This window comes from Peromyscus californicus, unplaced genomic scaffold, assembly GCF_007827085.1.
Source record: "Peromyscus californicus insignis strain IS unplaced genomic scaffold, ASM782708v3 Scaffold_9__1_contigs__length_137607984, whole genome shotgun sequence".
Lineage (NCBI taxonomy): Eukaryota > Metazoa > Chordata > Mammalia > Rodentia > Cricetidae > Peromyscus > Peromyscus californicus.
In genome coordinates this window covers 30,512,240-30,539,542 of record NW_026294617.1, presented here as the reverse complement: position 1 = coordinate 30,539,542, position 27,303 = coordinate 30,512,240, and the positions used below count along the sequence as shown (strand labels likewise).

Here is a 27,303-nt window from a genome sequence, read left to right as displayed (position 1 = left end):
CACACCATACAGACAGACACGCACATGCACACACACACGCACACCATGCACTTCAGACAGCTTGCTTCCAGCAGATGACTAAACAGGGGTGGCTATGGGATCTGGTTGCAGCTCTCTCTGGGAGCCAGTATGGAAATGTCATGTATCCAGAACACTGTTTCCAGGCACAACAGTTCTGGTGTGGGCCAACGCTGTTTACTGCCAAGCCCATTTAGAACTCTGAGTTTTCTGTGCCAGGGCCTCTCAATCTCTTCAAATTCCTAGAGAAAACCATTGGTGAGACATGACAGAGTATGACCACTAGATGGCACTGAAGGTCCATGGAACTTTTATTTTTGGGTAGTTCTGAAATCTTTAATTCTGCCTTTTAGAGGTGAAGAATCCTTACAGGAGAGAAGAGACCTCGACCATAAATCCCACACGCAATAGCAGGTTCATAATGCATTGGAGTGACTGCATGCCGTATTTTTTTCTCCCCGAGAAATAAAATTTCTCTTTCAATGGAGAAGGTTGTTCCTTTACATCTAACAGGAGCTAATGTTAAATCTCTCTCCTAAGCAGCAGGAGGATGGAGCCTTTAATATGTGCACTGACCAAGACACCTGGGCTGTGTCTGCAGTGAAATGCAGATTGATATCTTGAGGGACTGAGAATGAGTAAGCTACATATTCTGGATAGAGAGGGCCATTTCTCCTCTTAATCACAGACATTTGACTTGTCAAAAAATGTTTTCTCATTGATTGCCCAAGACAGAATCTGGAGGTTGGAGAGACAAGTTTACCAAAAATATCCTTCATTTGGAAGAGACGTTAAGGGTGGAACCAGTGACTAATACCTTTCATTTAAAACACATTTGCCTGTTGGAGAGTGTGACAATAAAATATTGGTGGGACAGAAATACATTTATTTTTTTGCCCCTGCTTCTTAACTTTCCTTTGGTATTACCTGAGAAACAGGGCTCATAGACATTAAAATTAGTGGTAAAAGAAGCGAGCCTATCATATAAGCATCCAGGAGTCAGGGTGAGAGAACCAGAGTTCAAAGTCATCTCTGGCTACGTTCAGTTTGAGGACAGCCTGGACTGCATGAGCCCATGCCACCAAAAAAAAAAAAAAAAAAAAAAAAAAAGAAAAATTGAAATGAGACATTATCAATAGAATCTGTAAGTATGTATGTATGTATGTGTGTATGTGTGTATGTATGTATATATGGTACCATTTGTTCCTCTACCTCCCAACTTATTCATACTATCAATCCCCTTCTTAGTAGGGACGTACAACCAAAGAGCTGAAATGTCTGGATTATGATATTATGATGTGCTTTTTGGCACCTTACCGGTGAACTCTTGGCTTATCAACTGCAAAATGTGAGATTAGAAAAACAGGAAATCTGTAAGAGAAGAAATGAAATCCCCCAAACTTATTTTGCAGCCGAGTTGTGGTTCTTTTGCCATCTCGGCTGCGGTGGGCTCACAGCTGATTCCTCACACTGATCGCTTGGCACTGGAGCAGGAGGGCAGGTGTCTTGGGCGTCATTTCTGCTCTGCTCTGCCCAACTCTTGGCATGCCGTCTGTGGTGTAGGGGGGTCACTGCCTGCTTGATGAGTGAATGGCATGCGCCTGGCTGCCGGCCTGGCATGGCGAGAATATGTTCATTCCCACATTTTGGAGGTGTCATATTCCGAAGCCTGCTTGTTTCACGTTGATGCTCCCAGACACAGAGATCTACCTAGAGGCCCCCAAATAGTTTGTGATTTGAAAAACTAGGATAATCCCCATCACGCTCCCGCTCCCCAACTGAAGATGAGTCTTGAAGCTTTTTCCAAGAAATCAAAACAAGATTTTCAAAGAAGATTGTGGCAAATCATTTGTGTGTGTGTGTGTGTGTGTGTGTGTGTGTGTGTGTGTGTGTGTATGTGTAGGCCAGAGATCAATATTACCTGCCTTGTATTGCTGTCCACTTTACTTCTTGAGACATGGCTTTTCACTGAACTTGGAGCTCACAATTGGCTAGGCTGACTGTTGAGCAAGCCCTGGGCTTTTTCGGCCTCTGTCCCCTCCTGGAACCAGGATCATAGGCTAGTGTACCACCCTCACAGTTTTTATATATGTGCCAGGTGTTCAGAGTCAGGTCCTGGCACTTGTACAGCAAGTAATTCACCTGCTGAGGCATCTCCCCAGCTTGTGGCAAGTTACGTTCAATAGTTTTTAAAGTTTGCTTTTACATGTATGAGCTGCTGTATCCTAGCATGGACTTGGACCTAACTGGGACAGCAAGGGAATGAAGAAAAAACAGACAGACGGACACATAGGAAAGCTGGGAACAAGAGGACTGAGAGCTCTGTTAGATCACAGCGCCCTGGAAGCTTAGCATCTTTATGATATAGAGTTGAATGGAGAGGTGGGTTACTGTACACAGTTGAACAAGGTTACTACATGCAGATAAACAGGGAGGCAGGGTTTATGGTCTACAACTGGTCAAGAAGACAGGCTTAGCTGATCTCAGGGGAGCAGTCTCTGTAGGGGAACAGTCTTCAGGGGGAAACTATTGGGGGGGGAAGCTATGGTGGACATTTTCTGCACATTCTGTCAATACTAGCACTTGGTCCCTGGAGGAAAGTGCTGTGGGATGGCTTTCTGTATGCTGTGAATATGTGTTGCTATGACTGGTTAATAAAGAAGCTGCTCTGGCCTGTGGTGAGTCAGGTTATAGCCAGGCAGGAAATCCAAGAGAGAGACAGGAAGAAGAAAGGTGGGAGAGACGCCGGCCACTGCCCATGGAGCAACATGCCAGCAGATGGTGACACCACAGCCATGGGGCAAAACATAGATGAATAGAAATGGGTTAACTTAAGATGATAGAGCTAGCTAGCCAGACACTTAAGCCATTGGCTATACAGTTTGTAATTAATATAAGCCTCTGAGTGATTATTTTATAAGCAGCTATCAGACTGAGGACTGAGGGGCCGGGTGGACCGGAGAAACTTTCAACTACAGGAAGGTGTTGCCATCTCTCTGCTCCTGAGACTATGAGGTCCTTGACATGGCTGAGCCCATTCGCCCAGGACTTCACTCACTCCAGGTTTTTGCTCCTCCCTATAATGAATATTTTTCCTCCATGTATGCACGTACATGCAATGAATCCCTGGTGATGGAGGAGGCCAGGAGAGGCCACTGATCCCCTGGAACTATAGTTACAGGCGGTTGTGAGCTGTCATGCAGGTGCTGGGAACCAAATCTCGGTCCTCTCTAAGAGTAGCTAGTGCTCGGAATTTCTGAGTTGTCTCTCCGGCTTATTTCTCATTCTTGGCTCTTACTACCGTGTTATCTCAAGGAGGAAGCATTTACTTTGCTACTACTTTTACTTTCCAGAATTTGATGGTGTTTCACCAATTTCCAGAATATTGAGTAGTCATTCCAAGCTGGGCAGAGGTGGTGCACACCTTTAATCCCAACACTTGGGAGGTAGAGGCAGGTGGATCTCTGTGAGTTCGTGACCAGCCCGGTCTACAGAGTGAGTTCCACGACAGCCAGGACTACAGAAAGAAATTCTGTCTGGGAAAAAAAAAAATAAAAAAAAAAGTAGTCATTTCACATTTTGTTCATTTACAAAAGGGATGTCAGAGGGTGTCCTGGGCATGTCTTCATGATTGGAGTTTGAGTTACACTGAGCATTGACTCTCTTTCAGGCAAGAGAAGGGTTTCCTCTTTGTTTCCAGGAATAGAATTACAGGAAGCGGGTGATTCATCCGATCCAGGATATATATGTCTCTCTACCTACAACGTTTCCTCGTCCCCTCCCTCCTCCTTCTCCAGCCCCAACATCCCTTCCAGAGACCCTGCTACAGACCTCAGGATCGTCAGTAAGTCTGTAGAGGGAGCAGCTCCTTCCAAAGCCCATCAGGTCCAGTGGCTGGTGGTAAAAGGGGAGCTGTGAGTCTGTGGAGAAAGCAGCCGGCATGCTGAGGAGCTGCCCTGACACAGGCTGCGTGAGGGCAAATAATGACAGATCAGGCAACTGGGAAAGAAGGGTGCTGCTCTTTCCTGATGCCCGAGGGGAAACTCCGTCAGCTTTTAATCACTGAAGGAGTCAGAGTGTGGGGTGCAAATGAAAGTGATAAGGATCTCTCTCTCTCTCTCTCTCTCTCTCTCTCTCTCTCTCTCTGGTAAATGAGGCATGTTTGTGGTGTATAGTGTTTGTGTATGTGTGTGTATATAGTGCACAGTGTGTCCGTGAGGCGTGTTTGTGGTGTATAGTGTTTGTGTATGTGTGTGTATATAGTGCACAGTGTGTCCGTGTTGTATGTGTAGAATATGGTGCATTATGTGTTGTATACTTGTGGCCTGTAGTGTGTTTATGGTTATGTGTGGTATGTGGTGTGATAATTAGCAGTATATGCTGTTCATTATCTTGTATGTTTGTGATATGCATCTGGCATTTGGTGCTGTGTGTGTGTGTGAGTGTGCATTATGAATTGTGAGTGCAAAGCGTATTGTGTGTGATGTATGTTACTCACGTGTGTTTATGGTGTGTAGTATGTGGTGTGCATTGTATTGTACATATAGGGCATATGTGCCTAGAGACAGGGAAAGAGGTCCTTGGGTTGTTAGACACCTACTTAGCTTGTCACAAGTTGGTGGAGGTAAGATCTGAAGGGTGAATTGACTTGTTTCTTTCAGAATAGATTTTTCATCACAGAAGAAGAATGTACCTAGTGCAATGAAAGACAGAGATAAGCTGTGTAGTACCACACATGAAACATGCTACACACCATAAACACACAATGTACACACCACACATACCATACTACACACCATAACCACACCCCATACCCACACATACACACACCACATACTGAATCCCATGAACACACATAATATACTGCACACCATACATCACACCACACACACACAACACACTATACACCATATGCCACACACCACACAATGTAAACATACATTGTATACCACACACACAGCAGAGCAAGAAAGAAGGGGTGAGGAGTCAACTTTCTGGAGGCACAGGCCTGTCATTCCAGCTATTCTGGAGGCCGAGGCAGGAAGTCTACAAGTTCAAGGCCAATCTGAGCAACTTAGTGAGTCCCTGTCTCAAAAAACAAAAATCTGGGAATGGATCAGTGGCAAAGGATTTGTCTAGCACATACGAAACACCAAGTTTAACCCTGACCACCAAACAAACCAAGCCAGACTTTTTCTATCATGCCTTGAATCTCGGTTAGGAAAGTTGTACCACGCACAGTCACCCACCAGAGTTCTAGGAGTCCCCAGGGGCTGGCTGGAGAAGGTGCAGCGAGAACAGCCGTGACAAGGAGGAGCCCACGTCAGCAGTTTCAGACTTGTTCTGTGGGGACCTGACTTGGACCCCAGCAAGGCCATTTCACCCTGATGTCACTGTCCAGCCTCATCTGCTCACCTGGTTTGGGGAAAGACAGTGGCTTTGAGTGTCTAGTGTTGCTGGACTGGGGTGGGGGAAGTGGTCCTCTGAAGGATGGCTGGGGGAAGGTGTGGAGGTCACTGGGTCAACTCAAGGGAACAGGTCAATGCCTCTTTGGGGTGGACATTGCAGGTGACAGACCAGCCTTGGTGACAGGTCCCCTCTCCATGAGGCAATGACAGCTTGCTGCAGGAGCTGGCCAGGCTTCTTGTGGGTGGGGTCCTGGCATCTCCTAGCCACCCTGTCCTGTTCCAGTATCACCCTCTCCATCTAGTCTGTGGGGATTTTTCTTAAAACTTGTGGGTGTCTGTGCATAGCAGAATCTTCCTGCCTTGGATGTTTGAGAGAAAAAACAAACAAACAACAAAAAGCTTTTAAAAGTTGAGTTCATACACTCCCTTCTTGTGTTGTAGGTAGCTTATAGCAGGGTGCTGTTTCAGGTCTGGGGCCAGTCTAGTTAGCAGGAGAAGCATTGATTAATAACTCTCAGTATCCAAATATGAGTAATTTTAGAGTGCCAGTCCTCCAGAACAGTCCCTTAGAAAACATCAATGCCGCCGGGTGGTGGTGGTGGTGGTGCACGCCTTTAATCCCAGCACTCGGGAGGCAGAGCCAGCAGCATCTCTGTGAGTTGGAGGCCAACCTGGTCTACAAAGCAAGATTCAGGACAGGCACCAAAACTACACAGAGAAATCCTGTCTCGGAAAACCAAAAAAGAAAACACCAATGCCCACGTATCTGTGTCTTTTGTTATAGTTTCAGTGATGTGCAAATAGAATACCCAGCCATGATGCTTCTGCTGACAGAAACAAACTCTTCTGCATCTAGACTTTTCCACTTTCCACATCTGCACATCTCTCTGCATTCTCAGCTCTCCATTGACATCCAGATCTCCAGGGGGAGAAGAGTGGGACTTGGGGAAAGCCGCCCAGACAGTTCTGCTAGTGATACCGACTTTACCTGACTCCTCCCACCACTTGCTGCTGGTGATGGTTATTCTTCACTGTTGATTTGAGTGGATTGAGAACCACCTATGAGATATACCCCTTAGCTTGTTTGAGGGTGTTTCCAGAGAGGAGTAACAGAAGAGGGGAGATCCACCCGAAATGTGGGCATCATCATTCCGTAGGCTTTGGGTTGCTTCTTGTCAGACACTTGGTCAAAGCAGTGATAAAAGTAACTAATACATCTCCTCCTGAGTCAAGACGCTCTGTCTTTTGGGTCCCCTTGGATGCTGTACTTTAGCACCATATCAGCCCCACATCCCCCTCCCCAGTCTTTTTTTTTTTTTTTTTGGTTTTTCGAGACAGGGTTTCTCTGTGTAGCTTTGGAGCCTGTCCTGGAACTCACTCTGTAGCCCAGGCTGGCCTCGAACTCACCGAGATCCACCTGGCTCTGCCTCCCGAGTGCTGGGACTAAAGGCGTGCGCCACCACCGCCCGGCCCCCCTTCCCATTCTTAGGAGGTTTACATTTGCAAATATGTGGTGAGTTCTTCCTACTCATGCATTTATAGCTGGGCATCTCCATTTTTATACTTCTGATATAAATTAATTGAGCTCTGTGCTTTGCAATCAGTTTGATAAGCCCTTTACTGAGAAACTCCTGAAGGGTCACCCAAACCAGAGAATCACCGTCTTTAGACACAGACTGCAGCGGCGTTGACCATGGGGAATGTAGGGTTTGTCCCAAGTGGTGTTTCCAAACAAGCTTAGGTTACTGAGCTTGTGTTGAAGGGATTTGGCCTTCAGATCTCTTCTGTTTTTGCTCTTGGGCTCTGGATTTGTCCCCAGGTCTTTGTCTTCGTCCTTCTTGTGTCCTTGGCTGGCGGGAGAAGCTCAGAGAGCCGTAGTGAGCATTGCAGGCTTGCTAAGATGCTGAGGAAGTGCGTGCTGTCACTGTCTTTTCCTTCCCCATCATGTACGTACGTGTGTGGTGTGTATGGCTGTGTGTGCGCATACATGTACCCGTGTGTGCATGTGGAAACCCAAGGTTGTCATTGGGAGGCCTCTTTGATTGCTCTTCCCCTTATATACTGAGGCGGTGTTTCCTCACTGTACCGGAAGCTCACCACTTTGGGATTACAGGTGGGATGCCATTTACATGGTTTCTGGGTCTCCAACTTTAATCCAATGAGTTATCCCCCCAACCCTCTATCACTTTCTTAATTTTAAAGTATCCTTTGAAGCACTTTTCTTTCTTTCCTCCCTCTCTCCCTCCCTCTCCCTCTCCCTTCCTCCCCCCTCCCTCCTTCACTTCCTTCTAAAATTGACAGACTGTGAAGGACATCACCACTGTGGAACAGAACCACAAAAGGGCTCTTCCATGCCCTCCTTTTCTGTACATAGAACCACAACTGAACTTTGCTCACCACGGAAGGGGAGCCACCATCCTTACGTCACAGGATTGTGTAGGCTCTAGAATGTGGCTTTCTCCCACATTTTCCTACGCATGGAGCCTCACGGCTGAGCTAAGGTTCCCCTGGGTCTTGTGAATATTGGATTCCTCTTCTGTCACTGGCATTGCATTTCCTCACAAGATGTATTTTGTTCCTGCCTGGGAGCTGAGAGAGCAGATAGAGTCAGAGGAACCTTGGGGCCCTGTGATCTCATCCCTGACCCAGTGTTGTGGAGAGCGGCCAAACAAGCTGTCTGTCACCCTGATTCCAGGCCCTTTTCCGGCCCTCCCCGCCATACTTGCTGGAATTCCTGTCTTGAATCGTGAGGCTCGTATTTCTAGGCTGGAGTGACATCTCTAACCCAGCATTTCCTGTGTCTTCCCATTGTTTCTTTCGCCATCTTCAAGATCAATGTTATTAGAATCTCAGCTTTTCCCTGAGAAAAACCTTAGGAAACGTTTTGAGCATCTATGTTGTGCTTTGTTTGAAAGATAAAGGTTTTCTTTCTTGTTTGTCTTCAGTACTATGGGTAGAATCCAGGGCCTCATGCATGCTAAGAAAGAGTGTTACCCCTGAGATATAGCGTTAGCCCAGGGGGAAATATTTGTCAAGAATGATGTGCAGGGTTTTTTCTTTTGTTCGTTTTGTTTTCGAGATTTACTTCTTTTAATTTTATCCGTATGAATGTTTTGCCTGAATATATGTATGTGTACCGTGTATGTGCTTAGTGTCCATGGAGGCCAGAGGAAGGCATTGGGTCCCCTGGAACTGGGGTTGCAGGTGGCTGTGAGCTGCCATGAAGATGTTAGGAACAGAACTTAGGTCCTCTACAAGAGCAGCAAGTGCTCTTAACTGCCGAGCCATCCCTCTAGTGCCCTGACGCTCAGTTTTTAGGAGTAAATTAACCTTTAGCTGGAGGGGAAAGAGTTTTACGCCATGACAAGATGACTCGTGGCTTTTCCCTTGAGGTCTGTGGAAGGAAGGAGAGTTTTTAAGAGTAATGGGTGGTGAATTGAGTCTTTTTGCCTCTGTGACAACTCGATACAAGGGCCTTCTTAAGTTCAAGTACTACAGCTAACAGCAAATGTTACAAGCCATAACACTAGCAATAACCAAGAAGGAAGAGGGACATTCCTGTAGAGTAACGACAGGAAAAGGGACAACGCTCTATCACTGTGTCTGAGAAGGAGCTGTTTGACACTTAGATGAGATTTCCATTTGTCTCACTGGCCTTCCACTCCTGTGGCCGGTGATTTACTTTTGTGGCTCATTCTCTACATGTGTCCTAGTTAGGTTTTTATTCTGTGAAGAGACACCATGACCATGGCAACTCTTATAAAGAAAACATTCAATTGGGGGGGGCTCACTTACAGTTTCTGAGGTTCAGTCCCTTATCATCATGGCGGGAAGCATGGCGGCATATGGGCAGAAGTGGTGCTGGAGGAATAGCTGAGAGTCCTACATCTTGCAGGCAACAGGAAGTTGATTGACAGTCACAGTGAGGAAAGCCTGAGCAAAAGAGACCTCAAAGCCCGCCCCTACAGTGACACACTTCCTCCAACAAGGCCATACCCACTCCAACAAAGCCACACCTCCTAATAGTGCCACTCCCTATGAGATTATGGGGGCCAATTACATTCAAACTACTACAGCGTGGTAGCAGTGAAGAATTGGAAATTGCTGGTAAGTAGGCAGGTGCAACTTGAACTTGAAACCTTTGTTCATAGCTTATCAGGAGAGCCCACCTCCACCCCACCCTCTCTCTTCACCCAGTCTGGTCTTGAGCACACTACATAGTTGAAAATGACCCTGAACTCCTAATCTTCCTGTCTTCAGCTCCCAAGAGCTGGGATTACTGGCTTGTTCCTGCCTCAGGGATGATTGCATGATCCCCACTTTCATGTTCCTGATAGATGTATGGCTCAATCATAGATGGATGCCCTTTGGAGTCCCAACACAGAAGTAGAAAGCCTGCTGGGTTTCCAAGTGTCACCTCATGGGACAGTTTGGTTTGGACTGCTCTTACTTAGTGGTTTCCTTTGTAAAGAAGCCTGGCTTGATATTCCCTGGAGACCATCTTTCTCGTTGTTAAAGTGTTAAGGTGCTTGGCAACATAAAAAGGAGTTCTGTGGAATCGTGATTGTGGGTTTTGGATGAAATGAGATGTATGCATGCATCTTTTAGAAGAGGGCTAGAGAAGAGGAATCTGTGAGCCAACCAGAACCCTACGCTTCAAGATATTTGGAGGAGAAGCCTTCCCTGGGGCAGACGGATTGCAACTCTGAAGCAGATGTATTAAAATGATTGACTTAGAGAGAGGTTGTCTATTCAAAGTCTGAAGATGAAAGTCAGTGCTTAGCAACTCGAAAACTAACCGAGCCTTGTTAAAAATCAGTGCATTAAGTGGAACCGAATTGGTAGATGAAGTCCCAGCCAACCTGAGCCTGGGATTTGGGTACCTTTGTCATCTTTTCTAAGTATCATTTAGGTCAGTGATAAGCTGTTAACAATTCTGCATGCTGATTGGCTGGGGGAGTTTCTTTTCTCATTCAATGAGAGGATAATCAATCATGTTACTAGCTTTTGCTTTGGTGAAGATTGCAGCCAGCTGGTTAGCTGCCTTGAGGCACCTGCTTGACTGAAATATAGGAGTCAGAGTCTTTGCTTTTGCAAGGAGAAGCGGGGGAGAATCCCCTTGGATGACAATTTTAGGTAGATGATTCAATTTGGCCTCTTAGTCTCTAGCTGAAAATTCCACTCAGATGTCTGGGTTTTCTTTTTATAGGTCTTTGACAATCCTTTGGACTGCCATGGCTAATGTCCCTGGTGCTTATTGGTCCTTTCTTTTTAACCAAATGCTAGGTCCCCAGCTCACTTTGTAGCTCACGGGCTTCTGGGCTGCAGAAACACAGTATTCCTTAGGTTAGGAATACTTCCCATGAAGACTTGTGCTCACAGGAACACAGTTGCTGTGTAGGAGAGGGTGGGGGGGTGTGGGAAATATTTCTCTGATGACAATTTACAAAACATATCACTTTCCTCGGATGTAGTTCAAATTCACAGTACAGTTGGCCATGCACTGGGCTTCATTTGGCTCAATCATCACCATCTCAGATGCCAAGTGAGCTGATCCAGTGTGCCCAGAGCCAGCCAAAACCCCGAGAATCATTCCTGCCTCCCTCATCGCCATAGCAAATCCATCAGTGAATCCCGTCAGTCAGTCTCTAAAACCTTTCTCTGAACATCCCTCATCTCTACCAACGATCACCTCTGCAGGATCCCACCTTCACTCACTGGACCACCACAATTACCTCCTGAGTGGCCTCCCCTCTTCCATCCCACCTTCCTGAAATCCACATCCCCTATGGCAACCAGAGACCCAGACTAAAAGCCTGTGAAACCACTAGGCACCCATTTTAAAAGCCTCCCTGTAAATCCTGTACTAAGTAGGTCTAACTGGAATTCTCATCTGTCTTCTGGCCCCTCTGAGATGTGGTCTCTGTCTGCCTTCCTGATCTCTGATTTCTGTCCCTCCTTCACTCCTTTCCAGCTGTTTCTTAAAAAATTTAACATAAAAGAAATAAAAAAAATGTATAAGAGGGACAGGTTAGGAAGAGGGAGGTGATCAGCAGAGTGGGAGGGGATAGACGGGGTAAGTAGTTGGGGTGGATATGAATGAACTATGTTATGGACATGCACAAAAGTGTCATAAGGAAACCCATTATTAGAATTAATATATGATAATAAAAACAGAATCTCAAACCCCATGAGGACGCAGTTAATGGCTGTTGAGGAGGAAGAATTGATTTTCTTTAGTGGTGTAACCACTGGCAAGCTATCTATGCTCTAGTGAATAACCCCTCATCTATGTTCATACCAGCAGCCCTAATTAAACTCAGTGGTCAGGAGAGATGGCTCAGTGGTTAGGCACCCTTCTTGCTCTTCCAGGGTACCCCAGTTTGGCTCCTCACATCTATATCAAGCAGCTCATAACAACCTGTAGCTTTAGCTTTGGGAGATCTGATGACCACTTCTGGCCTCTATGGGCAACTCATGTGAACACATCTCCACATGGACGTTCATGTTTATATAGAATCAAAAATAAAATAAATGTCCAAAAAGAAAGAAAGAAAACTTTCACTGTTTTTCTTTGGGCCTTTCTAGTAGGTATTTCCTGTGCCTGGAAATACCTGTAGCCAGATCATTATAGGGAACCATGTGAAGTTCATGTTCCATGTATTTATTTATTTACTTACTTATTTTGTGGTATTAGGCATTGAACCTAGAACCTTGTGTATTCTATTCATGTTTCATCTTGAATGTCAAAGTCCTTGGAGATATATATATATATTTCCCTCTGTGCTGATGATTGGGAACTTAGGGGCATGCACATGCTAGGCAAGCTCTTTACCACTGAACTGCATCTCCAGCCCATGGGAATGCCTCTTGACTACTCACAATAAAGCACTAACACCCTTTTGGAGTACAAGCCCCTGTTTCATCGTCAAAGCAGCATTGACTTTTCCTGTTCATTTTCCTCCTTTGTTTATTGCTGGTCCCCACTAGAAGGTAAAGTCTGTCACACTCTGGACTTGTCTAGTGTGTTCAGAACATCCCCAGCACTAAGAGTCATACTGTGTCAATACTAGGAACCTAAGAAATGGCTATCAGTTAATGAGGGAGTAATTTGTGTGACCCAGGAACAGATGTTTTTACACACTGCCCTATCAGGAATTTAGGGACAAAACTGAATGACTTTTTGTAGGTTGATTCTGGATCCCTGTTCTGAGTTTTTAAGTGATCAGCCATTTTCTGTGGCCTAATGACTGTGGTACTGTTGAAGGCTCTCACACAATGACAGCTCTTATCTGGGGGAGGTAGGACACTGACCTCATTCTCACACGATCTGATCCACTGAGAAGCAAAATGTGTCCTTAATTTTAGGCTCCATTATATGTGACACTTTTGTCTTGCTAAAGGTTAGGGGCCAGTAGGCGACTTGGAGGAAGCTGGCAAGCAATGTGTCTTTAGTCACATTTAGAAATTAGTCGGCACTGGAGAACAGTCAGTGCGCTCACCCTGATTTGAGGGCTAGGTCTTATTTTTCCCGGAAGGGCTGGTGTCTGTGCTGTGTCCTCAGTGTCTGAAATGTCTTATTCATGCATAAACAAAGGGCAGGCGTGATTCAGACAGGATGAGTCCTTGCACCTCACAGACAGGAGAAAAATGTAGAGTCGTGATACTTAAAACATTTCTCAGCTTTACTTGTCAGCTCTGGTACCCACTTCAGCACATTTACAGAGTGAACTCTGCTAAGGCTAGGTCAATGACACCATAAAAAAGAATTTTGCAATTAAAAAGGCTTAGAGATTACTGGCAAGATGGCCTTTTTCTTCTTTCTTTTTCTTTTTCCTTTTCTAAAAAACCATGCCACTTAAAGAAGTAAACTCAATACAAGTGTTTCTTTACATTGCTTTTGCTTATCAGCTATAGCAAAGGCTAAAAGAGCCATCACTTAAGACAAAGCAAAGCAAAACAAAATAAACAAAACAATTTCATTTTAAGGCAGAATTTCACATAGTTCAGGCTAGCCTGCAACGCACTGGATAGGTAGACAAGGATGACCTCACTCTTCTGATCACCCTGTCTTCATTTTCTGAACATTGCGATTACAGGTGTGCACCAACTGGGCCCTGTTAGTGTGCTGTGGATCAAACCCAGGGCCTTGTGCATGCCAGGCAAGCACTCTACCAAAGCCGGCTGTATCCGAAATCCAGTAGTTGTTATTTAAGGTGCTTTATCTCAAGGGTAGGGTTTAGAAACCTATTTTTTTTTTCTGAATGAATCACTTTTAACCTAGTATTGACATCTCTCAGATCATTTCAATGGTCCTTAAGGTTTGGTAATCTACCAAGAATGATGATGGGGTTAGGAAATAGGAAAACAGATCAAGTAGTTTATTGGGAAAGCCCCACTACTTAAGAGTATTTTATTTTGTTATTAGTGTGTATGTGGGTCTGAGGACAATTTGGGGGCATCTTTCCACAGTGTGTTCTAGGAATCATCAGCCTTGTATGGCAAGAGTGGTAATTCTCTGAGCTATCTTGCTGGGCATTCGGTGCCCCCCCCCACCCCTATTAAGAGCACTGTACCACTGAGCCACATCCCCAGTGTCTTTACTGTTTTCTGTAATATTACCCTCCATTGTACATATCAGTGAGATACAGATGCCCGTTCAATATACGACACAATGTGTGATGATCAAATCGGGTGTTGACATTTCTTTCAAAAAAGTTTTATTATGTGTGTGTGTGTGTGTGTGTGTGTGTGTGTGTGTGTGTGTGTGTATGAGTGTGTATGAGTCTGAGTGTGTTCACGTGCACACGCACGTGCCACAGTCTGTGAGTGGACATCAGAGGACAGCCCTGTAGAGTCAGTTCTCTCTTTCTACCTTTGGGTGGATTCCAGGAATTGAATTCAGGTCACCTGACTTGTCTGGCAAGCACCTTTACCAACTTTGTACCATCTCATTGGCTAATGTTTGCCATTTCTATATCCTTAGACATTACCTTTTTGTGTGTGTTGGCAACAGTCAAAATCTTCTGGTTCTTTATACCATATACCATGTTGTCATAAGCTGTCGATAACCCAATGTGCAGTAGACCGCTATAACCGATTCGTACCGTCAAATGGAGGGTCGTTGCTGGCATCCAGCTACTCTGCCTGCCTCCTTTCCTGGTTGCTAGTGACCACTGTTCAAACCTATTTCCACGACATCAGTGTTTTAGAAGATAACCTTGGCTGTGGTTCCTCAGGGGCCTTCCTCCTTGTTTTTGAGATAGGGTCTCACTGGCTTGGACCTTACCAAGCAGGCCAGGCAGGCTGACTGTGGAAACCAGGGATCTGCTTCTCTCTGGCTTCCCAGCACTGATTATAGGCAAGCACTATACCTGGTGTTTGTTTTTATTTATTTATTACTTTATTATTCTTTAAACATTGTAGAGTTTCTCAGTTTATTTTCATTTTAGGGTTATCTTGTATTTATTCTTTGACAGTTTTATACATGTATACATTATATCCTGATCATATGCACCCCACCGCCCCTTTACTCCCCAAGAACACCTCAACATGGCCCCTCCCTCCTTTGGGTCCCACCCCCTTTGCTGCCCGCTGGGATGGTGATTGATCTTGCTGACTTGTACAGTGTTTGTCACATAACCATAGCTGTAATGAGTTCGTGACTGTAACAGTCATGAGTGTCCAGGGGACAGCATTTCACAGCGCTCCTCCCTACCCTCAGGGTCACACTTTCCTTCCTGCTCCTCTTCCCCGACCTTTCCTGAGCCTTGACCTAACTAAGCATTCATGGCCATTTATTCTCAGCATTTTGACTAGTTATGAGTCTCTGCATTATCTGCTGCCCACTGTGTGGTTCTGGGGTCCCCTGGGATCTCCTTGACCAATAGCTTGTAGAGTGGGAGCCCACACCTGGGTCTGAGATGCTCATGTAATAGCCCATGTCTTCTGGGAAAGTACCGTCCACTTGTGCAGGGAAGCTGGGTTCAAACACTTCCTTTTTTTATTTCTTATATTAAAATGCCTTTAATCCCAGCACTCGGGAGGCAGAGCCAGGTGGATCTCTGTGAGTTCGAGGCCAGCCTGGGCTACCAAGTGAGTGCCAGGAAAGGCACAAAGCTACACAGAGAAACCCTGTCTTGAAAAACAAAAACAAAAACAAAAACAAAAACAAAAACAAAAAAACTTAGTTATACCTTTGACCCCTTCCTCTGTTCTATCCCCTATTCCCTTCCCTGATTGAACCTTTTCTATGAGACAAGGTCTTGCTATATAGCTCTGACTGGTCTGGAACTCCTGATGTAAACCAAACTGGCCTCTAACAAAGAGATTTGTCTACTTCTGTCTCCTGAAAGTTGGGATCAAAGGTATGCACTATCATACCTAGGCCAGCTTAAATCTTTGAAAACATTTTGTTTTATTTTTTTTACTCTCTCTCTCTCTCTCTCTCTCTCTCTCTCTCTCTCTCTCTCATGTACATGTGACATGTGAAGGCCGGAAGGGATATCTGATCTCCCAGGGCTGCCTGAACTGGGTGTGGGGAACTGAACCTGATTTAAGTTATGAAGAAATTTCATACTATATTGTTTCTTTTTAAGAAGGATTTTTTTTATTGTTTTTAATGATGTGTACATGCACGGGTCTGTGTAGGGTATGTGCATGAGAGTGCAAGTACCCCCACTGTTCGATCTCTCTGATGCTGGCGTTACAGGCAGTTAGGAACTAGTAGACGTGGTTGCTAGGACTCCAACTCAGGTCCTCTCTCTGTAAGAGCAGTGTGTGCTCCTAACAACTGGGCCATCCCTCCAGCTCTGGTGCTGTTTCTTAAAACACTACCTTTCTCCAGTGCTGAGGCCTGTAGAAGGAAACAGATCTAGTGCTTGAATTTGGAGGCAGTCACTTGTGCTCCGAACTTTCTGAGACTTGATGAACCACTTAACCAGCCTAACTCCCTGTCCCCCTGTCTTGGTAAAGAATATTCTAGCTAGAGATGAGCAACAGAGACAATGTGTGCAAAGGCTGGTATATGGTAAGTGCTTAGTAAGAGGAAGCCATATTTTTATTGTTGTTATATTAGCACAGATATTGTTTCTTCATTGAGAGGACACACTCTGGAGTCAGAACAATGTCTTTCAAATCCTGCTTTCCCACTTCAGAGTCCTAGGAAGTTATTGCTGTGAAACCTGGGTACTTCCCTTGTAAGATGGGGTGAACAAAAGGTCCTTCTGCCACAACTGATGTAGAGGTCTAATGATACAATTCATGTAATATGTTGAATAGTGCATCGGTCACTATCATAATTATTCAAAATGTTGCCATGGAAAATATGGGCCTGGAGTCAGTAGGGGTGAATAATGAAAAACCAATGCTTTACAGGCCATGGAGTCTGTGTTTTGACTACTCAACTCGGCTATTGGAGCAGGAAAAGAAGCCTCATGTACACGAAGGGATATAGAAGAGTTCCAGGAAACTTTATTAACAAAGGTTGACAGTGGGGCCAACTTGGCTTCTGAACCATAGTTTGCTTTTTTCTGGATATGGAGAAATTAGGAACTCCTGATCTATGGTTTTTGGAAGAAAGACCTCTTGATGGCTGGGTGTGATGTTGCATACCTTTAATCCCGGTAATTGAGAGGCAGGGACAGGCTAATTTCTGTGTTCGAGGCCACCCTGGTCTACACAGTGAGTTCCAGGCTAGGCAGAGCCATACAATGAAACCCAGAAAGAGAGAATGAAAAAAGAATGCTCTTGACACAGGAAGAGGGCAGGTGTCAACCTAGAGGGGAAAGAATGATGTCACCTGGGGGGCACAGATTCTATTTCCAGACTCTGTTCATGGTGGGATTTACTTACTAGGGCAAAGGATTTGTTTTTGCACCCTGACTGTAGACTGATTTCTCCCACTAGCCACGGCTCATAAACAGGTGGAGAACCCAAGGAATCACTGCACAGTCACGTCCACAATTCACCCCGCTGAGTGCTGCCTGAAGTTTCGTTTCATGATGTATATATATATATATATATATATATATATATATATATATATATATATATATATATATATATATATATATACAGCTTCACAGGTGCTCCTTGCAGACGTGGTGTGGTTTGGCTAGCAGCAGTCTGCCCAACTTCCCCGTTAAACACGCAGGCTCTCCATTCTTCCCGTGTTTGAAATATGAGGTGGCTATACCCTTGCTTTGATTCATGGAACCCTTCGTAAGAAGAAGGCCTTCAGAGACAAGGTGTTTTGACCTTTGACACTGCCTGGTGATCTTTTTCCTCTTGTTCACGAGCCTAATGAGTGGGAGGCTGGGTGGCCCACTTGGGAAATGATTAAAAGTGGCACTTTGCTCCGGAGTAGAGATGAAATCTTATTAATCCTCCATCAGAGTACATCTTGCAGGCAGAGAAATTTAATCTTGGTCACTCTCACATACAATATCTAGACAATTTATTTCCTCCTCACTGATCTAGGTTCTGGTATTATGGGAAAGAATATCCTGGGCAGCTGCAGAAATTAAGGAGTGAGCTATGATAAACAAGCACCCAGAGTCTTTGTGCTGAGCATGGTAATTGCCGATAGCACTTTCCCTGGTGGTGAGCTAATCTTGGGGGCTAGCATGGCGATTGCCAACAGCACTTTCGCTGCTGGTGAGCTAATCATGGGTGCAAGGCTCCAAGATTCTGTTTGCAGCAACAGGTCTGTGTGCTCCTGTGGAGCACAAGCGCAGAGGAAGCTGTGTACAGGGAAAAGCAGTCAGGACCCCATGGGCTCACAGCCAAAGCGGGACCACTTTTTCTGCTTACGTATAGGGATGGTTTAAAAAGAACTGCCATATTTAGTAAATTAAGAAAAATTATCTTTTACACTTTTTTGGAGGGTGGGGACTACTGGAGACTGAACACAGGATCTCACACATTCTGCATAAGCACTCTCCCCCTGAGCTGTCCCAAGCCCCCTTTTAGATTTGACTGAGTTAACCAGGCTGGACTTTGAACACACTCTGCAGCTCAGCTCACTCTGCCTTTGATCTTTCAACCTTCCTGCCTCAGCCTCCTGAGTACTTGGGATTATAGGTATGTACCAATAGGCTGGACTTTCTTTTCATGTTTCTAATGGTTAATTCTTTCTTTTCTTTTCTTTCTTTCTTTCTTTCTTTCTTTCTTTCTTTCTTTCTTTCTTTCTTTCTTTCTTTCTCTCTCTCTCTCTCTCTCTCTCTCTCTCTCTCTCTCTCTCTCTCTCTCTCTCTTTCTCTTTCTTTCTTTCTGAGACAGGCTGGCCTTCAACTCAGGACCCTCCTGCTTCAGCTAAGTGCTAGGACTATGGGGGTGTACTACCAGACCTGGTGGAAATTTGTTACCTTGCTTTAATTATGGGAACAATGTTTCTATAGGTATTAAAATATATTTATTTTCTTGAAGTCAATTTTATTTTGTCCCACTGGCCAACAGTGCTGGCATTCTTCAGAATAGACCTTGTTTCCCTCAAGATGTATTTTGTGATTTCTGAAGCAACACTTAATTATCTACTAACCTAATTTTGTACCAATACATGTTGACTCAGTGCACAAGCTTTTAAAAGTGTTTTAATCTTGGGATAGAAAATCCTGTGAGATGCAGTTCTTGGACTCAAGGATGCAGATCTTCACTCAGATACTTGGTGGGAAGGAGTGAAGGAAGGAACGGCAGATGGGGGAATGGCGGGGGTGGAGAGGGGTATTGCATCGTCTCCGAAGCCAACACCTGTGGACCTGGATTCCTTGCTAAGAGTAAAGCTGAAGGTCCCTCAGCAGAGAGGTGGGATTGGTCAAAACAGAGACAGAGAAGAGCAGGCAAGGTGGCAGTGTGGCAGCCTGCCGAAACAGCTTACAACTGGGGACTCTTTGATTTGATGACATCACAGGGTGATTTGAGTGGCCTGATGTGCATGATGCTGAAGATGCAAACCTCCCCCAGAGTCTTGCCAGCCCTTCCTCCCTCCCTTCCTTCCCATTTCCTGAGATCCAGCCTGGGACATTCCGTCAAAGGCGAACACAGAGATATTTGAAGACAGGAGAAGAGGGACAGTGGAGACTGGGGTGAGAACAATGGACAGAGAGACAGACACAAGGACAGAGGGAAGGGCACCTTTTGGTCATGCTCTTTGGGAGGATCCACATTGATGGTTAAGTGAAATCTCTCCCTCAACACACATATGTGAGCATGCACACACACACACACACACACACACACACACACACACACACACACACACACAAATATCCCCGACTTACTAATACAGAACAGTGAACCATGGCTTGAGAGGTAATAATTCTAGCTTCAGCTGATTGGGTAACTCTTTGAGGAATAATTCTTTTTTGTTTTACATTTTTTCTGTGTGTGAGTGTTTTGCCTGCATGAATGTGTGTGTACCATGTGCATGTCTGGTACTTGGGGAGGCCAGAAGAGGGTGCTGGCTCCCCTGTGGGAATGCAGTTACAGGCAGTTGTGGGCTGCCACGTGGGCGCTGGGAACTGAACTTGGGTCCTCAGCAAGAGCAACTTGTGCTCTTAAACCTCTGAGACACCTCTCCAGCCCCAGGAGTTTTTATTAAAATGATCACTGTCACTAGCTGTTATGGATTTTGTTGGAGAGAGAATATTGTTCCTATTTCCGTGAGACAATGAAATCTTTTTTTAAAATTTTATTTTATAATTTAATTTAATTTTACATATTAACCACGATTCCCTTGTTCTCCCCCCTCCTTCCTGCCCCCCCCCCGCCTTCCCCCCAGCCCCCCCCCCCCCAGTCCCATCTCCTCCAGGACAGAGACTCCCCTGAGGATTGAGTTCAACCTTGTAGATTCAGTCCAGGCAGGTCCAGTCCCCTCCTCCCAGGCTGAGCCAAGTGTCCCTATATAAGCCCCAGGTTCCAAACAGCCAGCTCATGCACTGAGGACAGGACCCGGTCCTACTGCCTGGATGCCTCCCAAACAGATCAAGCCAATCAACTGTCTCACCCATTCAGAGGGCCTGATTCAGTTGGGGGCTCCTCAGTTATTGGTTCATAGTTCATGTGTTTCCATTCATTTGGCTATTTGTCCCTGTGCTTTATCCAACCTTGGTCTCAACAATTCTCGCTCATACAAACCCTCCTCTTTCTCGCCAATTGGACTCCTGGAGCTCCACCTGGGGCCTAGTCATGGATCTCTGCATCCAGATCCCTCAGTCATTGGATGAGGTTTCTAGCACGACAATTAGGGTGTTTGGCCATCCTATCACCAGAGTAGATTACTTTAGGCTTTCTCTCGACCATTGCCAGTAGTCTATTGTGGGGGTATCTTTGTGGATTTCTGTGGGCCTCTCTAGCACTTTGCTTCTTCCTATTCTCATGTGGTCTTCATTTACCATGGTCTCCTATTCCTTGTTCTCCCTCTCTGTTGTTGATCCAGCTGGGATCTCCCGCTCCCCCAAGCTCTCTTTCCCTCGACCCTCGCCCTTCATTACCCCCACTCATGTCCAGGTTGTTCATGTAGATCTCATCCATTTCTCGAGACAATGAAATCTTATCCTCCTATCATCTCCCTCCCTCCCTCCCTCCCTCCCTCCCTCCCTCCCTCCCTCCCTCCCTCCCCTTCTTCCTTTGTTCTTAAAATGTTCAGCACATTCAAAGACTAGGATTTATGAATTAAGATTCACATTTAAAGCAAATAAATAAATATTTTATTTTTATTTCATATGTATGAATGTTTTACCTGCATATATGTTTGTGTACAACATGTGTGCCTGGTCCCTTTGGGGGCCAGAAGAGGATATTGTGTCCACTAGAACTGTAGTTACAGAGGGTTGTGAGCCACCATGGGGGTGCTGGGAACTGAACCCTGGTCCTCTGCCAGAACAATAGGTGCTCCTAACTCCTGAGCCAGGTCTCCAGCCCCAACCTTCACCCTTTTACCAGCCCTGATTTCTGTACAGCACAGTAGGCTAATACTAATACGAAGAATTACCAGCTCTGCTCCAGGTAACACTGGCCAGCAGCAGTCAGCAGGGACATTCTGTGACTGTCTGCCAGTGTTGGTTTGTGTTGGCTTGGTGGGAAGTACCATGGAGAAGATGATGTGTGCTTTACAACTGCCCTAAGAAAAGACACAGACCCTTTCCTTCGGTGTGTCTGGGATGACAAGCCTGTGTGCCTGCTCCATCTGCTCATTTCCATCTGCAGTTCCAGGACAGGGAGAGAAGAGCTAAAAAGATGCTCTTTGTGGATTTGTAATCTCAGGATAAAATGCAGATCCCAGAGACGAATCATAAGCTCCTGTTTATCCAGAGTGCGGACATCTCAGGCATTGCAATTAGTGGAGAGTGTTTCTCTGCTGGCTGTGGCAGACAGGTCTCCCCATGTCACCCATGGCTCCATCTAGGCCTCAGATGCTGTGTGGATCCCCAAAGAGTCTTCTTTTGCTCACTTTTGCTCACTTCTACTATTGGATGTCATTTGATTTTCTAATTTGCTCACAGCCAGACCTGTTTGATCAGCTGGGCCCCGAGTTTCCCGCCATTTGTCTATGGATTTGGTTTCCTGGACAAGGGGGAAGAATTCTTGCAGATGCAACAGGGGTGAGGAGATAGGACTTCTTTTTCTTTCTAGCTTGTTGTTATGGAAAGAGGAAGAAAGGAGGAAGGAAGGAGGAAGGAAGGAGGAGAGAGGAAGGAGAGAAGGAGAAAGAAAGGAGGAAGGAAGGAAGGAGAAAAGAGGGAGGAGGAGGAAGAAAGAAGGAGAGAAGGAGAAAGAAAGGAGGAAGGAAGGAAGGAGGAGAGAGGAGGAAGGAAGGAATCGTCTCAGCCACCAGCTCAGTCCAGGGTTTAACTGCCAAAGGCCGGAATGACTCACAGAAGGGTTAATTTCTAGGCTCCAGCTGATCCAGGTGAAGGGACAGCTTTCCCGGTCTAATTACTCCCTGAAAGCAGGTGGGAAGGAGTCTCCAATCTCGGCAGGAGGCTCTTGCGCTTCCCACCGGAATAGTTAGGCTGAGCCTCCTTTTAAATCCCCAGCAGCCCTCTCTTCTGTTCGTTGTTATTTTCCTCTCTCACCTCTGGACAGTTCTGCACATTCACTTGAAACATCGTCGCAGGAGAACTCGGCTTTGGCAGAGGCTCTCTGAAATGATTTTTTATCCTGTTCTGGCTTGCACTTGAATAATTCTCCATCAACGGCACGTCTGATTGAGTTGGCATCACAAACCCTTTTGTATGCTAGTTTTTTTTTTTCCTTCAAGAAATATTAAAGTCTGAATAAAATTGGAATAGCTGCCTGGTAATGATCTCATTATATATAAATACAGAAGTGCTCGCAGGGGAGATAATGACTCCAAGACTCAGGTATGCCGAGAATACCTATTATCTTCCAAGGAGTCAGCTGCACTCAGCGCTCAAGCTCCTCCAACATCCCTTTCAGTTGAAGGTTCAAGTCACAGAAAACGAATGGCTGATTGAAGCTGGGAATAGGGTTCCCCCCCCTCCCCCAGCATGACATATGCTCCGAGATGAAAGGAACCTGGGCTGTGTGTTTACTCTTCATTTGGGGCTTCACATGTTCTGACTGATCGGAAAGACAAAAAAGGCAGAAGGAGAGACATTTGGTGCTGGCTGAAACCCATATCCATTCTCAATGTGAAGTTTCCTCGTTTGGTGCGGATAATTGTGATGAGACAGTTCTGGGGATAGACGCTACTAAAGGCTTTTTAAAAATAACAGGCCTGTCACCCAGTTTGAGTTCTTATGCAGCAAAAGAACAAACACAGATGGAGGCAGGAGGAAGGCGGCTGGGTGGGGAAGGCCCCCTGAATGTGGGAGTTGACTGGTTATTAGTCCAAGTCAGCTTTCCCAGTCGCCAGGATAGAAACAGAGGTGTTCAGCACATTACAGAGAGAAATAGATGGACGCACACATGCACACACAGACTCCCAATATGGGCTAAGCATCTCTGGAAAAGTCTTTTGTTATTAGCATCAAAGAAAGGAGTTGAGTGGGGCTGATAGTGATAGGATCAGACTGTATTGCTCTGAAGGTCCCCGTAAGGTCCTGGTGGGACCATTTATCTAACGGGGGACCACTGCCTGTCATCTGAGATCAGGAAGAGAGGTGGGTGGAGGATGAGTTCAGCTATTACTATTTTCGTGGGATCACACATCTTATGAGTCCCTGCGATTTCCAAATCAAGGGCTATCAAAATATACAATGACATTATAGGGGCCAGAGAGATGGCTGAGGTTGGTAAAGTGCTTGCCATGTGAGCATGAGGGACTGAGTTTGGACCTCCAGCACCATGTACAAGCCAAACACGGTGGCATGTATTTGTAATGCCGGTATTGGGGAAGCAGAGACCAGTCTAGTCAGACTGGTGAGCTCTGTCATATAAAAAATGAGGTAGAGAGCAAAGATGGATGCAGAGCATTGACCTCCGGCCTCCATGTGCACAAATATGCACACACATGTGCATGCATGCATGGACACACGTGCTTGTCCCATACAATCAAATGAAAATATTATGAGCACAATTCTTTTGCAGAAGACTTGGCTTGATGGCAGAAAGATTTTGTTTGTTGCTAAAAGTCTTCATATACTGTACCTGGAATGCTGTTGAGACTTTGTTGTGCCCATGTCACAAGACCCCCAAGCAAGACCATCATAGAGCTGATATCTGATGCAAAACACAAAGGGGTTTATTGATAACAAGCAAGCCTGGGCTTGGTCCGTGTCCAACACTCCGACACAGTGGGTGGAGGAGGACCGCCCTGAGCTCTCAGAATGAGGGGTTTTTAAAGGGAAAAACCGCAAGCAGGATGATATGAGCCTTTGCATCATATGATTGGGTGAGGGTGTGTAACCTTTGAATTTACTGGTTGGGGGTTACAGTTATCATTTTGGGGCAGGTCTGGACAAGTCCCAGACTTTGTCCTTGAGCTGCCATGGGGGCTGGCTGCCCTCACACGTTCACACTGACCCATGCATGTAGCTCTAAGTTGGTGAGGGGTCCTAGACAGTCAGCAACTGGCTGAACCTTGGGCAGTCAGAGTACATGCAGAAAGGGAGGTACTGCAAGGACTGTGTCATAACCCTCCCAGAAACTGCCTGTTCAAGTCTCAGGAAACTGGAATCGAGGCCTGATCTCTGAGAGAAGACTGACAGCCTGCTATGGCATCTGCTTGGTCTTTTCACCTTGACAGGCAATCCCTACAGAGAGTTACAGCCACCAACCTCCAAGAAGCAAAAGTGACTTTGAGCAGGTGTGGTCAGAGGGAAGGCCCCCCCTCCCCCGAGTGTTGGTGCGATCATCTTGTCTACTGCGAGGAGAGTCAGGGGACATGTCCTCAGCCACAGATGCATCCACATGTGCCAGGCTGCTTGATACACTGCCAGGGCTCCACTTACTTTTTAAAGTATTGGCATAACTAAGGCTCCTTAGCCCCAGGGGAAGACTCTTCTTTCTGTCCTTCCAGTTCCACAGGGACTGTTGGGACGGGGGGGGGGGGGGGGGGGGGGGGGGGGGCGGGGGGGACGGGGGGGGGGGGGGGACGGACGACGACGAGCCCTCATTTGTGCTTTCGCTTGGGTGATGACACTCAAGGGTGAGCTCAGTCATTTGCAGACGTTGCATTGGAACTCATCTCCTGTACTGTCCCCATTATTTCCGCAGGGACCTAAGACAAATCCCTAGCTTGGCATGTCTTTCCTGATGCCTGTTGTGTCCCAGGATAGTCCATCTTTATTCTAACCCTCCTGTGATGTGACCTAGTGCTGTTTCAGTGTTTACCGGATGCTGGCTCTATACCGCACGCTGTTCGTCTCATTGGGTCCTCACAGCCCTGTGAGGTGCTGCCGCTGTCATTCTGTGTATATCTTAGTTGGTGCTTTGCTATCTGTCAATGATTCACTTGTGGCTACAGCTATTTAGAGGTTGTGGAGGCACAAGAGGAGATGGTTTCCACTGAAGTCTTCACGTGATTCATTATCTAACCCCTGCTGCATTATTTAGTTAGCTTTTGTTGTGAGACAGGGTCTCACCATGTTGCTCAGGCTGGTCTTGAGCTCATAATCTTTCTGCTACAGTCTCCAGAGTCTGAGATCATAGGCATGCACTACTATACTAAACTATCTAACTAGTTTTAATGGAGCCTTCAGTGTTCAGCCTGTGATTCAACATGAATATGAGGCATGATACATGTCTACATAGCATCTATGAACTAATAGGCAGATAGGAAGGAATAGAACCTGAATACACTGTCTTGTGGGATAAACTTATATTTGGCTTCTTGTCTGTTATTAGTTAGTCTTCATGGGTCTAAGATTCTCCAAACTAGGATTGGATTAGATCATAGGTTGTTAACTTCTCCTGTAGAAGGCCACATAATATATATTTTAGCCTTTGTAGGTAATATAATCTTTGTTGCAACTATTCAGTTTTGCTGCCACATAGAGTCAGAAAAATAACCTAATAGACAGGCACAGCTGCATTCAAATAAAACTTTATTGACAAAGACATTTGTAAATAGAACTTGAGTAGGCAGGGGGTTGTGACCACAATTAGTCCTTGGGCCAGATGATGCTGGTAGATAATGCTGTTTGGAAAATGCTGTAATTTCTCTATGTGTCATATGGATCTTAGTGTGGGAGTAAGAAGCCATTTTTCTGGCCTTTGTCAAGATGAGAATGGTATTTTTGTTTTTAAACCAACACAGCTTGGCAACAGACATGCTCCTGGAGAGGCATTAGAAAGGCTTCAGCAGTGTTCTGACTGAAATTGTAATGGGAGCAAGTCATTAAGGAGGGTGGGGGGATGGTCTCATTCTCAGAGATGGGAATCACTGTTGCAGTTGGATGTCTGGCCATTGCTCAGCAGGACAAGGAAGACCCCATGAGGTAGACTGGAGACATGGATCTCCTAGGAGCAGAATGCAAAAACAAAAATTTCATTTTAAAAAGAAGTGTTTCCATAACACCTTATGTAAGCCTTAGAATCCAAGATAATGCAATATAATTCTAACGTTCATAACATACCCAATATAGTTATGATAATTCTACCTAACATAATTCTGATAGTACAACAAAAAAATCTAAACATAGCTTTGTTTTTTTTTATTAGCACATATTCATTGTCCAAAATAATGGGTTTCTGTAGGACATTTTCGTCCATGCATGTCCCACACCTTTATTGCGTTCCTGCCCTTCATTATTCTCTCGTGTTGCTGCCTCTCTGCAGCAACCTGTTAGTCCCTTTCTTCCCCCAAATCGTCCCCCCTCTACTTTCATGCCTTATTTCATAGGTGTGATTTTAATCTTTTTCCATCTAAAATGTATCTACCTAATCTCCATTTGAATACACTCATTTATTATTTCCATATATTTGAATAACTCTCCTATGACTTTGAATGGATGCACAATTTTAGGTCTCTTCCTGCTGACAAGGACACAAAAGACTCGTTCAGCTGACTTGAGAGGTGGTCGAAGGGCTTGGAGTCCAGGTGATTGAAGCAGAGAGTGGACTTGAGCTGGGCAGGTCTGAACAGATCTCTCAAATAAGGAGGTCACGAGGGCGAGTTTCTGGGTTTCTTTCATTTCCACCTCCTCTTGGGTTGCTTCACCACCAAGTTTTTGTTTTTGGGATAAGGTCTCGTTAGCCCATGCTCAAACTCAAACTCAAGGACGATCTTGAACTTCTCATCCTCCTGTCTCCCTCTGCCACGTGCTGGGATTATAGGCTTGAGCCACCAAGCCTAGCCCAGTTTATCTTCATCTCTAGGCTGACATGTCCCTGGGTAGTTGGATGGTATTGCAAAAATCAGCTTCTTATTTGACCAAGCATCTTCCACCCGAAGCCCTGGCATGGTGTCTTT

The 27,303-nt window shown here is 45.5% G+C and overlaps 1 long non-coding RNA gene across 1 annotated transcript in view; it reads left to right on the top strand.

Annotated features, from left to right (window-relative positions):
• The first annotated feature begins 3,743 nt into the window (after positions 1-3,743).
• LOC128106390 (uncharacterized) overlaps positions 3,744-27,303 on the top strand; it is a 57,694-nt gene continuing 34,134 nt past the window's right edge. Inside the window, exon 1 of the long non-coding RNA XR_008216686.1 lies at positions 3,744-3,862. This is a non-coding gene — a long non-coding RNA (uncharacterized LOC128106390). The remainder of the gene's footprint in view (positions 3,863-27,303) is intronic.